This window comes from Chrysochloris asiatica, unplaced genomic scaffold (assembly GCF_000296735.1).
Source record: "Chrysochloris asiatica unplaced genomic scaffold, ChrAsi1.0 scaffold00267, whole genome shotgun sequence".
Taxonomy (NCBI): domain Eukaryota; kingdom Metazoa; phylum Chordata; class Mammalia; order Afrosoricida; family Chrysochloridae; genus Chrysochloris; species Chrysochloris asiatica.
The window spans coordinates 1562112-1571310 of NW_006408785.1; positions in this window are offsets into that span (position 1 = coordinate 1562112).

Sequence of the window (9199 nt, forward strand, 5' to 3'; positions counted from 1 at the left end):
GTAAATACCAAGTAGAGGAATTGCTGGATCATATGGTATTTCTGTTTTCAACCTTCTGAGGAAGTGCCATATTGCTTTCCAGAGTGGTTGGACCATTTTGCAATCCCACCAACAATGTAGGAGGGTCCTAGTCCCTCAACATCCTCCCAGCATTTATTGTCCTCTACTTTGTGGATCTTTACTGTTATTGCTGGTATGAGATGATATCTCGTTGTTGTTTTGAATTGCATCTCTCTAATGGAGTCCTGGTGTGGCGCTGTGGGTTAAGTGCCAGACTGCAAACCCATTTGAACTGCAAGATAGGTGACTCAAGCTCACCAGCTGCTCCTTAGAAACCCTATATAGGTTCACTATGGGTTGGAATGGACTCAACGGAACTTAACAACAACAGCAACAAGTGGCTAGTGATCGTGAACATTTCTTCATATGTTTGTTGGCTGCCCAGATCTCCTCCTTGGTGAAGTGTCTGTTAATATCCTGTGCCCATTTTTTAATTGGGTTATTTGTCTTTTTCTTATAGAGGTGTTGTAGTTTCCTATATATTTTAGAAATGAGTCCCTTGTCTGATGTGTCATTGCAAAATACTTTTTCCTATTCTGTGGGTTCCCTTTTTACTCTTTTGGTAAAGTCTTTTGATACACATAAGTTTTTAATTTTTGGAATATCCCTGTCAACTATTTTGTTTACTTTTGTTTGTGTAGTTTTCAAAATGTTTGGTAGTCTGTATATTCCCTGAATTAGAGCCCTCACATTTGTCCCTATTTTTTCACTGGTGACCCTTATAATTGTGGTATTCATATTTAGGTCTTTAATCCATACTGAGTTGGTTTTTATATAGGGCATGAGGTAAAGGTCTTGTTTCAATCTTTTGCATATAACTTTCCAGTTCCGCCAGCACCATCTGTTAAAGAGACTATCTCCTTCCCATGCAATATACTTAGGCACTTTGTCAAAAATCAGTTGGCTGTATGTGGATGGGTTAATTTCTGGATTCTCGATTCTGTTCCATTGATCAGTGTATCGTTCATTGTACCAGTGCCAGGCTGTTTTGACCACTGTAGCCATGTAGTAAATTTTGAAATTGGGGAGTGAGAGGCTTCCAACTTTGTTCTTCTTCTTAAGCAGTGCTTTGCTTATCCTGGGTCTCTTTCCTTTCCACAGAAAGTTTGTAAATGTCCTTCCATCCTCTCTTTGAAGAATGTCGTTGGAATCTGGATTGGGATTACATTAAATGTGTAAATTGCTTTGGGCAGTATTGACATTTTCACAATGTTAAATTTTCCTATCCAGGAGCGTGGTATATTCTTCCACTTTTGTAAATCTCTTTTGGTTTCTTGTAATAGTGTTTTGTAGTTTTCTTTGTATAGATCCTTTGTTTCTCTCATTACGTTTATTCCTAAATATTTCATCCTTTGAATGGCTATTGTAAATGGTATTTCTTTCCTAATGTCCTTTTCTGCACCGTCATTGTTACTGAACCCAACTGATTTTTGTATGTTGATTTTATACACTGCCACTTTGTTGAATCTTCCAACGAAATCTAGTAGCTTTTTTACTGAGTCTTTGGGGTTTTCTATGTATAGGATCATAGCGTCTGCAAATAGAGAGAGTTTTATTTCCTCCTTTCCAATTTGGATGCCTTTAATTTCCCTATCTTGCCCTGTAGCTCTGGCTAATACTTCCAAAACAAAATTGAATAGGAGAGGTGAGAGAGGACATCCTTGCCTGGTTCCCATTTGCAAAGGGGAGGCTTTCAGTTTCTCTCCATTGAGGATAATGTAGATAATTGGTTTTGTATATATGCTCTTGATTATGTTGAAGAGTTTCCCTTCAATTTCTACTTTGTTGAGTGTTTTTATCAGGAATGGATGTTGGATTTTGTCAAATGCCTTTTCTGCATTCATCGATATGATCATGTGGTTCTTTTCCTTTTTCTTATTTATGTGGTGGATTACACTGATTGTTTTTCTAATGTTGAACCATCCTTGTGTCCCTTTTAAGAAACCCACTTGGTCATGATTTTTTTGATGTGCTGCTGGATTCTGTTGGCTAGGATTTTGTTGAGAATTTTTGCGTCTATGTTCATGAGGTATATTGGTCTAAAATTTTCATTCTTAGTGATGTTCTTCCCTGGTTTTGGTATGAGGGTTATGCTTGCTTCATAAAAGGCATTAGGAAGTTCTCTGTCCTCTTGTATCTTCTAGAATAATTTGAGTAGAATTGGTGACAGCTCTTCCCTGAATGTTTGGTAGAACTCACCCGTAAAGCCATCTGGTCCTGGACTTATTTTTGTTGGGAGTTTTTTGATGACCTGATCAATTTCTTCTTTTCTTATGGGTCTATTCAAGTTTTCTACTTCACTGTGTGTAAGTTTAGGTAGGTCGTGTTTTTCTAGAAATGTATCCATCTCTTCTAAGTTTTTGAATTTGTTGTAGTACAACTCTTCATAATATTCTGTTTCGTTTGGTTCCATTGTGACATCACCCATTTGGTTTCCAATGCGAGTTATTTGTGTCTTCTCCCTCTTTTCTTTTGTTAGGTTTGCCAATGGTTTGTCAATTTTATTAATCCTTTCAAAGAACCAGCTTCTTGTCCTATTGATTCTTTCTATAGTTTTCTGTTTTCCATCTCATTGATTTCTGCTCTGATCTTTATTATTTCTTTTCTTTTGGTGACTGTATGTTCCCTCTGTTGTCTGTTTCTAATTGTTGGAGATGCTGTGTTAATGTGTTAATTTTGGTTCTTTCTTCTTTTTGGGTGTGTGCATTTATCGCAATAAATTGTTCTCTCAGAATTGCTTTCGCGGTGCCCCAAAGATTTTCATATGTTGTCTTTAATTCTCGTTTGTTTCTAGGAACTTTGTGAATTTACGTTTAATTTCTTCTTGTATCTAGTCGCTTTTCAGCAGAGTATTATTCCGTTTCCATGTATTTGACTTTATTTCTTTGGTCTTATTGTTGATTTCTAGTTTTATAGCATTGTGGTCTAAAAAGATGCTTTGTAGTATTTTGATGTTTGTAAATTTATGGAGGCTTGTTTTGTGACCTAACACATGGTCAATTCTGGAGAATGTTCCATGTGCACTGGAGAAGAATGTATATTGTGCTGTTGTTGGGTTGAATGCTTTGTACATATCTATGAGGTCAAGTTGGTTGATTGGGCTGTTTAGTTCCTCTTTGTCAAGTTTCTTTCTGGTTGTTCAGTCCCTTTTTGAAAGTGGCATATTAAAATATTGCACTATAATTATAGATTTATCTATTTCTTTCTTCAATTCTAGTAGGGTTTGCTTCATATATCTTGGTGCTCTTTTATTGGAATGTAGATATTTATTATGGTTGTGTCGTCTTGCTCAATTGACCCTTTGATCATGAGATAGTCTCTTTCTTTATCTCTTATGCTGGTTTTTGTCTTAAAGTTTACTTTATCAGAGATTAATAGTACCACTCCTGCTTCTTTATTGTTACAGTTAGCTTGGTATATATTTTTTCCATCCTTTAACTTTTCGTCTATTTTTGTCTTTGTGTGTAAGGTATGTCTCTTGTAGATAGCATATTGAGGGGTCTTGTTTTCTTATCCATTCTGTCACTCTCTTCCTCTCCTCTGGTATATTTAATCCATTGAAATTCAATGTAATTATCAATAGGTATGAATTAATTACTGCCATTATGTTAATTTTTTGGTAGTACTCTTTGTTCCCTTGTTCTGCATGCTTTCTTATGCTGAGTTTATGGTTTTTTGTGCTATTTCTTGTCTGCTTGTTCTTAGCTTTCATGTTTCCTCGTTCTGCTTGGATGTTCATTTTCAAGCAGAAAATGTTGTGACGTATTAACTTTCTTTGGGATTACCCTATAGTCTATTGACTTTTTTCTCCATTTAAGACAGTCTATTATATCATGCTATCTACCTGACTTCCTCATCACCAGGATCTCTGTTCCTATATTTTCCCCTTTTTTGACATTGCTATTATTTTGATCTTCAGTTGATCTCTCAGCTCCTTTGAATTCATTGTTGTAATTTTGTTCTGTTCTGGACTCTGCCATCTGTCGTTTGAGTTTCAGGTGGTGTTGCCATATCTGTCAATCTTTGGCTGTTGTCTGTTCTTGCTGGTTTTCAGCCCAAAGAACTCCCTTAAAAGGATGTTTTGAAGTGCTGGATTGACAAAATCTCTTAGTTTCTGTTTATCCTGGAATGTTTTGATTGCACCATAGTATTTGCTTGACAGTTTTGCTGGATAGACAATTCTTGGTTGGAAGTTTTTTTTTTCTTTTAGGTTTTTATATATATCTTCCCATTGCCATCTTGCCTGCATGATTTCTGCTGAGAAGTCAGAGCTTAATCTGATCTGCTTGCCTTTGTAGGTAACACTTCTCTTTTCTCTGGATGCTTTTAGGATTCTCTCCTTGTCTTTGATTTTAGAGAGTTTGTTTATGATATGTCTTAGTGGTTTTCTTTTGGGGTCTATCTTTCCTGGGATCTGTTCGGCTTCTTGAATGTTTAGCTTCTCATCCTTCAAGATTTTAGGGAAATTTTCTTCCAGCAGCTCTTCAATTGTCTCCACTGTGGACTTCTGTGTTTCTTCCTGTTCTGGAATGTTAATAATTCTTAAGTTATTCCTCTTCACGTTATCCAGCATGAATCTTAGATTCTCTTCAGATTTTTTTAATCCTTTTTTCTGCTTGCTCTTCTATCTTATCAGTATTGAGAGATTTGTCTTCTACCTCACTGGTTCCGGCTTCCATCTTTTCAGTTTTATTTCTTTGCCCTTTCAGTGTGTTGCCCATTTCTGAAATTTTATTATTAACTATCTGGACTTCTCTTTGAAGGCTTTTCATTGTTTCCAATGCTATATCTATCTTGTTTGATTGCTCCAGTAGCACTTTCCTGACTTCTTCCTTATTTTCCTCCACCCCTTTTCAGAGGATTTGAATTTATTTTCATATAATTAATCTGAATTCCTTCTCAGGAAGATTCAGAGCCTGCTTTTCTACTGGAAAGTCTGTGTTTGCTTCTAGCTTATTTGTCTCAGTTACTCTTTTCTGTTTTTGGACATGTTTTTAGATCTTTTGTTGTGTTTTTTGGGTCATTTTCAGTAGTTAAGTAGGTTTTTAATGTTTGAATGGATGTTTATTGCTGTGTTGTTACGCTTACTGAGGGTCTCCTGGTGGATATGATCAGGAGATAGGCTTCCCTTTTCATGTGATATGTCTAGCAGTTGTTATTGGCTCTTGTTTGAATGGTAGAATATTATGGGTTATGTTTGTAGCTTGGCTATATGGCCACAATTGCTGTCTCTTCTTGAGTAATGTAGGGAGAAAAAGCTTCCACCTCCAGGAAAAAAGTGTGATCAAAAGGTCCCAAAACAGAAGCAATATACAAGCAGAGACAAAACCCACCACTCTAAACCAAAAATAAAACCATAGCCAATTGGCCATTCACCTTTGCTGCTATGCGTGCACCATAGAAGCCCCCAGCAGTGGGTGGGGGTGTCTGCTCACTCAGGCAACTCCTCTAGTCACCACTGTAGAGATGCACAGATAGACATTGAGAAGTTAATGGGAGAAAGATAGTCTACTATTTTTGTCTCTGAAGTATGTGGATGTGCACAGCATGATTCTTGAAATAGTTGTGCCCTTTATGTTGGGGTTTTACAGAGTGTTCATACAGTTAGTCTGTCTGGTCAGACCTGCTTTTTTCTATCTGCATGAGCAGGAGTAAAGGGTCCCACACAAGTTAACATTAGGGCTGGGTTCCAGAGTTTGATGTCATAAGCAGCCACCAAAGAATTAGCCTGAGGGACCAATGGAGCTCTTCCTCTCTATGCCATGAGAAAACTGTGGGCTCAACATTGGACACTTTTGGGGTGTGTGCCCACCCGCCTGAAGGAATCCGGGCTGGGTAGAGAAGGTGTGACAGGGAAAAAGATGGAAAAAACCTGTAGAATCACCCTATACCTCCTTTTGCAAATGTCATGCTCTGGTTTTTATTGCAGGTTAACTGTGGCAGTCCAGATGTGGCCCTGCCCTCTGAACTCAGCCTGGCGGGGTGGCCACAGAGGAAGTCCCATGCCCTGACTGATTGCTAAATCACAGTATTTTCCTTTATACAGTGATTTTCCCACCTGTGGGTGTGGGAAACTGATGCCCTACACCTTATGCTTGATCCAGAGCCCTGTATCTGTTCTGTGAAAGCAGTTTCTCTGGGCTTTCAACCCCTCCCCCATGGAATCTGTCCTACCTGACTCTGCCTCTGCTGCCACCAAAACCAGAAGTCCCAGAGAACACGATTTTTTCAAACTAAATTATTCAGCAAAAGTTTTGTAATGCACATGTGCAATCCCAAACTAAGCATGTGTTGAATTTCTGTTATTGTTAAGTGTTGTGGAGACCATTCTGACTCATATACAGATATAGGGTTTCCAAGGCTTTTAAATCTTCAGGAGAGTAGAAAGCTTCATCTTTCTCCCATAGAGTGGCTGGTGGGCTCAAAGTGCTAACCTTATGGTTCACAGTCCAGTACTTATTCCATGGAGCACATGATTAGATGGTTTCTAATGAGAATTAATTTCTATGCATTAAATTTCAAATGTTTAATAATTCAACAAATGCCTGATTCTCAATGTCATGGATCTCTGAATTTCTGCCTTTTCCCCTAAGTTAGAAAAGAGCTCTGGTAGCATAGTGGTTACGAATTGGGTTGCTAACCTCAAGGTCAGCAGTTTGAAACTACTAGCTGTTTCACAGGAGAAAGACAAGGCTTTCTGCTCCTATAAATATTGACAGCCTTGGAAACCCTATGCAGGGTCACAGACTCCACAGCATACCACCACCACCACCACCACCACCACCGTAAGTTAGAAGGAGCCTGGAAGTGCGATGATTGTTGTTCCATTGCTAATTGAAAGGTCAATGGTTTGAAACCACCAGCAGTTCTGAGGGAAAGATCTGATGATGTACGTACTCCTAGAAAGATGTGAAACCATAGGATACCATATGGGGTAATTCTACTCTGTCCTATTATGCTGCTAAGAGTCAGAATCAATTAAATATTGTTGTTGTTGTTGTTGTTAAGTGTTGTCTAGTCATTTCTGACTCATAGCATCCTGTATAGGGTTTCAGAGAAGTGGCTGTTGAGTTTAAACTGCTGACCTTGCAGTTCAAACTGACCTTGTGTTCCAGTGCTTATCCTACAGAGCCACATCAGGACTCCATAGAAGTCCCTAGGTGGTGTAAATGGATAACATGCTCAGTTGTTAACTAAAAGATTGGAAGTTCATTTTCACCCAGATTTGCCTAAGAAGAAAAAATTGATGATCTACATCTGAAAAATCAACCAATGTAAAGCCTATGAAGCCAAGTTCTATCTCACATCCATGGTATTACCATGAGCCAGAAAGGACTTGACTACAACTGGTTTTGACCCCACATGCATTTTAGTTTCCTAAATAAAAAAAGTAATACTTTCATTGTTCATCTTGTTTTCAATACACTTAAAAATTTCAATATTCTTAACACTTTTGATTTTTAATTCATTCAGTAACATTTTTTAACCCTCCATACAACAAACCAAGAAACATCATGGTTCACTATACAGAAAATGCAGACTATGTTTGTCACTGAACTTGAAAAGCTTGATAATCTTACTGAGAAGATACAAATGCATGCAACAACTAGGACATGATTGTGCTAACCAATGTGTAATAGGATTTCCATGAACAGAGAAATCAACTCAGCTTTGGTAGTCAAAAAAGGGGTCATGGAAAAGGCAGGACCCAGCCTGGTACTTGAAAGATGATATATAAATAGAAGGGAGGGATAGAAGAAGAGATTTCAGGCTAGAAGGCTGGAATGACCAACAGTGTATTGCATTGTTTTGTAATTGTTAGCTGCCATAGACTTGGTACTGATTCATAACAATCCTAGGCACAATGAGAAAAACAATGCTCAGTCCTGCAGCAACCGCACAATCATTGCTATGCTTGAGCGCAATGCTGCTGACACTATGCCAAACCATCTCATGTGGGGTGGGGGGAGGGGTTGGCATCTTCCTCGTTTTCTCCTACCCTCCACTTTACTAAGCATGATGTATGTTTGCAGGGACTGTTCCCTTCTGGTAATATGTTTGAAGTAAGAGAGACAAAGTCTGGCCATCCTGGCCTCCAAGGAGCATTCTGGCTGTATTTCTTCAAACACAGATTGGTTTGTTCTTTCAGCAATTCATGGTACTTTTAATAAACTTCCCCAACACTGTAACTCAAATGTATCAGTCCTTCTACAGTTGTAGTTACTGAAAATACTAAGACTTAGGTCAAGCACAACTTAGTCCTCAAACAGACGTCTTTGCTCTTCAACACTTTAAAGAGGTCTTGTGCAGCATATTTGCCTTGACTTGATATCTTGACTGCTGCTTCCATGAGTTTTTATGGTTGATTTGAACAAAATGGAGTCTTTGAAAACTTCAGTCTTTTCTCCATTTATCTCGATGATATTTGTTGGTCTAGTAGTGAGGATTTTCAATTTCTTTACTTTCAGGTGCAAACCATACTGAAGACTGTGGTCTTCAATCTTTATCAATAAATATTTTAAGTCCTCTTCACATTCAGCAAGCAAGGTTGTATCATCTGCATGCTACCAGTTGTTAATGAGTCTTCCTTCAATTCTTATGCCATGTTCTTCTTCATATGCTCCAGCTTCTTAGATTAAGTGCTCAGCATACAGACTGAGTAAGAATGGTGAAAGAATGTAACCATTAACCATTTGTATTTTGAGTGCCTTCTGATCTGTAGGGCTCATCTTCTGGTACTATACCTGCCAATACTCTAGTGCTCTTCATCATGTTTCTGTATCCAGTATCATGTTGCTATCTGACAATGTTCCAATGCTGTTCATAAGGTTTTCAGTGACTAAATATTTGGAAGTAGTCCATTTCTCCTTCCTAGTCTGTCTTAGTCTGGAAGTTCAGCTGAAAGCTGTCTACCATGGACAAACTTGCTGGCTTTTAAAATAGCAGTGACATAGCTGCCAGAATCACAACAACATGCAAGCCTCCACAGTATGACAAACTGACAGATGAGTGGTGGTTGCATTGCTAGTGTTTTTATTTCTTTCATTGTCTTACAGGAGTAAGTTGCTTTGTAAGTTTTGTTTCCCAGAGTGAGCCACACACCTCCAATGAATTTTTTTTCAAGTTTTTATTGTGAATT